The following is a 5,119-nucleotide window of genomic DNA, read 5'->3' as shown; positions in this document are numbered from 1 at the left end:
TCTACAAACGGGATGTTGGACTGCTATTATACAACAAAACAATACAAAGTGGAAAATATATCACCTTATTCATTTATGATTATATAATAATAGTTAATTATTTTTATTCGAATTTTTGTTTATGTTGTATTCATATGTGATTATAGAAAAATAGATATGTATTACATTGTAACTTTTTGTGTTATTATTATTTATGAATAGATGTATAATCTAGATATATATATCCAATATGTTTTTATTTATTTATGATTATAGTTGTATTGTAATTTTTCTCTATAAATTGCGTTATATTCGTTTATTATTACAACTTAATTCATCTATTCATTCACGATTACAGCGGATTCATATATATACAAATATGTTTTATTTTTGTATGATTACACATATTCGGTTGAAATGATAAATTCATCAATCTTTTTGATATACTGGTAAAAAAATAAAATAAAAAAACGTTTTTTAATCATGCTAAAAAAGTTTTCTTTTTCTTTTTTTTTTTTTTTTTTTTTTAAAGTTTATTTGATTAAAGATAGATTAAATTCATTTATAATATTTAGGTAAAAAAATAATTAATTAGACAGCATCCCATGATTTTAGGAAATCATTAATTATCCATATTTAATTACATTGTAAAAAAATTTTACGCCTTTATAGAATGATTGGTTTACAATTGTTTTTGCGTTCTCAACTTTTTAGGTGTTCTCATTTGATCCTCTCTCTCTTTCTCTCTCTCTCTCTCTCTCTCTCTCTATATATATATATATATATATATATATATATATATATATATATATATATATATATATATATATTCAACAACTTGATAATTTTTTTTATCTTTTTGACATTTTATTTTCTATAATTTTTTTATAATTTTAGCTATTTATGGTTTTTTAATGTTTTTATTTATTTTTATTCAAGTAAATAAACTTAAGTTCGATAAATCATATCGAAACCTTTTTTTTCTTAATTATCAAATAAAACATTAATGTTTTTTTGTTACGGTTTATTTTTATTTTTTATTTTTTTTACTTTGATGTTCTATAGTTAATTTCGTTAGCAACTTTATGTTTGCATTTATCATTATCATTATTTCATATTTTGTAGTTTTTTATATATATTTAGCTATTTATTATTCTTCTAATGTTTTTATTTATTTTAATTAAAGTAATGAAAAATAGAAAAACAAAAAAACAAAACTCAAACCCCAAAGTTGTAAAATACTCTAATATATTAATACATTTTACACTTTTCATATTTTTTGGTTATTTTTGCATTTTTTATTAATTTTGATTATTTACGGTTTGCGTAGCTTTTTTTTATTTTGATTTGTGTAAATCAAAAGTTATGTTTATTTTCTTTATTTATATTTTAAATATAACTATTTTATTTACACGAATCAAAATACAAACAAAAAAAAAGTTAAAAAACCATAAGTAACCAAAATTATTAAAAAAAAAAAACCAAAAAAACTCAAACACCAAAATTGTAATATACTCTAATATATTCATGCATTTTTACACTTTTTAAAAAAAGTCAAAAAAAAGTTATCAAGTTGATGAAAAATAAAACGAAACAACGAAAAAAAATAAAAATAGGAAATAATTAAAAAAAATACTATGAAAAAAATAAAAAATAATACTAAAAAATTAAAAAAAAATACGAAAAAACCAAAAAAAATGAAAATGTAAAATATATTAATATATTAGAGTATATTAGAATTTGGTGTTTGAGTTTTTGTTTTTTGTTTTTCTATTATTCATTACTTGAATCAACATAAATAAAAACAATAGAAGAATAATAAATAATTAAAATTATAACAAACATCGAAAATAAAAGGCCAAATAATGATAATGATAAATGCAAACATAAAGTTGCTAACAATATTAACTATTGAGCGTAAAAAAAACATGAACAGTAACGACATAAAATTAAAAAAAACAAAAACAAAACATCACGCTTCAATTCACAAATAAGAAAAATTAAATAAAAAATAATTTCGACATGATTTATCGAATTTAAGTTTATTTACTTGATTCAAAATAAATAAAAATATAACAAAATCTCATAAATAACTAAAACTATAAAATAAAAATAGAAAACATAATGTCAAAAAGATAAAAAAGAAATTATCAAATTGTTTAAATTATATATATATATATATATATATATATATATATATATATATATATATATATATATATATATATATATATATATGACCGTTCATCAATTGCGAAGTTTCAGTTTCATCCGTAATTGGGAGAGTATTCCAACGGTTACGTCGCCGTCGTGGAGGTGCCACATATCCCTGCATACTCTTTTTGGTTCAGGGGTGGATCCAAGGGGATCCCGGGGTAGCCCGGGATACCCCTCAAAAAAATTTCGGTAGTGTAATTTTTGTTTACTTATCCCTCAAAAAAAAATTCGGATAGTGTATATATACGCATCCATCCACTTATAAACACAAACAAACAGTTGGTTTATTGGTTAAGGTGTTGGCTTATTGAAGTAAAAGTCTCAAGATCAATTTTTTCTTCTTACATATTCTTTGTTATCTTTTGTTTTATTTTCCCAGCTATTCTATCACACATGTAAACTCGGCCATTTTATTCTATTATATAAACCTGTTATTCTCATGTTTTATTTGATATCTACTTTGATTTCTATTATATAAACCTCATGTTTTATTTGATATCTACTTTGAGTCCCACATCGATTCAAGTATCAAAATATACTTCAACTTCATGTTTATATAACAAGATTTGAGATTAGCTAAGAATTTGATTAAGATTTGAGTTTAAAACTGAACTGGGGAAACCCAAGCACCCCGGGAAAAAATTTTGGGGGTTACCCTAAGAAAAATTGAAATACCTTTTACTTTGATCTTGACTCCGTCACTCTTTTGGTTCATATCTACAAGGCTAAGAGATAATCACGACCACATCATTAAACATTGACAACTTCTATCGTAGGTGGACTAATGAGGCCGACCAACCAAAATAATATGATTATGCAATATTCCATGCTAATAATCCAAATCATGTAAATCATGATTTTCATCAAATTTCATGCATGCATGCAAATCATGCCAATCTTTGTCGATATGAATCCACCAATGCAACTCACGCAAATGTTCGTCCCTTTTTAATTATGGGTCGTGTTATAAGTATTTGTTATCTATATTTACTTTTGAAGTCAATTAAATCAAAATTTTGAAATTTGATTTGATATTTTTTTAAAACACAAATTATTATTATTATTATTATTATTATTATTATTATTATTATAAACTTCGAAAAAAATTAACATTCAGATTATATTATAAATTCGAACGGTTATATAAATGCGGTTTTAAATATTTTTTATATATTAATATTAGTATTATTATTTACATTGTTGTTATAAAATTCGAACAATATTTTATAAATCAGTCATTATAAATTCGCATTGTTATATAAAATCGGAACAAAAGCAAAGTTTGTCCCTATTAATTATGGATCAGAACAGTTGCATGAAAAACATTGTATGGTTCTCGATTAAATGTGTTCAATCCGCATAACGCACCACAATTATAATAATGTACCAATTGATATCCGTAATTAATAGGGACAAACTTTGTTTTTGTTCCGATTTTATATAGCCGTTCGAATTTATAATGTCTGATGTATAAAATGTTGTTCGAAATTTATAATAATAATAACAATACTAATATTAATATTAATATATAAAAAAATATTTAAAACCGATTTTATATAGCCGTTCGAATATATAATGTCATCCGAATGTTAAAACTTTATGTGAAATTTATAACAATAATATTAAAATATAATAATAATAATAATAATAATAATAATAATAATAATAATAATAATAATAATTTAAAAAATTAAAAACAACAAAAAATAGAACAAAAATCAGAAAAAAAAAAAACAACAAAATACAAAAAATCAAATTGAATGTGAGATTGGAAAATGAAAGGGTTCTTATAGAAAACTCATTTAATTATTCGTGGTACTCAATTACAAAATATATACCAACTCATATCATGTTAAATAATTGGAATGTCAAGAAATTTCCAAGCAAAAATATCATAAATTATTTGGTGCCTTTATTATTAGATATGATGTTAGAACATAGATACATTAATAACTAGGTGTGAGATCCGTATATTATACGGGTGGATTTAAAAAATGATTAAACTTAAAGTATACAAAGGAAATATTTTTTAATGTATAACTTTAAAATAAGAAGAAAAAAACGTATTTATTACAATTTAATATCATGTATATGATATTTAATATTTTACATATATAAGTATATGATTTTAATTAAAAATTAAAACAAACCAAAAATTGACAAGTGGATAATATTTATTTCAAAATTACCACAAAAAAACAAGTGTCAAAACTTATGAGAGATTGACAAATGGCAAAAAAACCTTCATTTATTAAGGAGGATTAAGGAACACCATCTCATAAAGTCCCATATATATATATATATATATATATATATATATAGAGAGAGAGAGAGAGAGAGAGAGATAAAGATTGAGAGAGAGAGAGAGAGTGATAGCAATGTTCATTTCTCATTATTTATTATGTGAATGTATGCACTAATCAGATTTTAAATAATTTAAATCATTTAATAAAATATATAAGGGTATTATTGTAATCTTATTACTAATTAATTATGGTATAAAATAGTTATAATAAGATAATAGCTAAATTCCTTGTAAGGCGCAAGAAGCAAAGATAAATTTAGAACATTAGCCCTTAATCGAACTCATCATCGTTCTGATCCATCGCTTCTTCTTCTTCTTCTTCTTCTTTTTCTACAATCGATCCATGATCAGGTAATTATCCTTCTCCAATCAATTATTAAGCTTTTCTTTCTTTTAATAAACTTGTTTTTTTTCTTTAATCGATCAATCATCCTCGACTACAAGCCCTAACCACTGATACAAAGCCGCCACCACCATCCTTCGCCCCAAACACCTTCTGCCCAATTCTTATTCTTTAGAAAACCTGCTATTGTGATTCTTCTTCCTTGCTTCTACCCACTGATCTCCTACGCCTCGTCTTCTCGGTGATCCCCTTTCTTATGAACATCTCGCTTCTAA

This window comes from Lactuca saligna, chromosome 5, assembly GCF_052625555.1.
Source record: "Lactuca saligna cultivar CGN05327 chromosome 5, ASM5262555v1, whole genome shotgun sequence".
In the NCBI taxonomy this organism is placed as follows: Eukaryota; Viridiplantae; Streptophyta; class Magnoliopsida; order Asterales; family Asteraceae; genus Lactuca; species Lactuca saligna.
The sequence above is the reverse complement of the archived record's forward strand: the minus strand, read 5'-3'. Positions refer to the sequence as shown.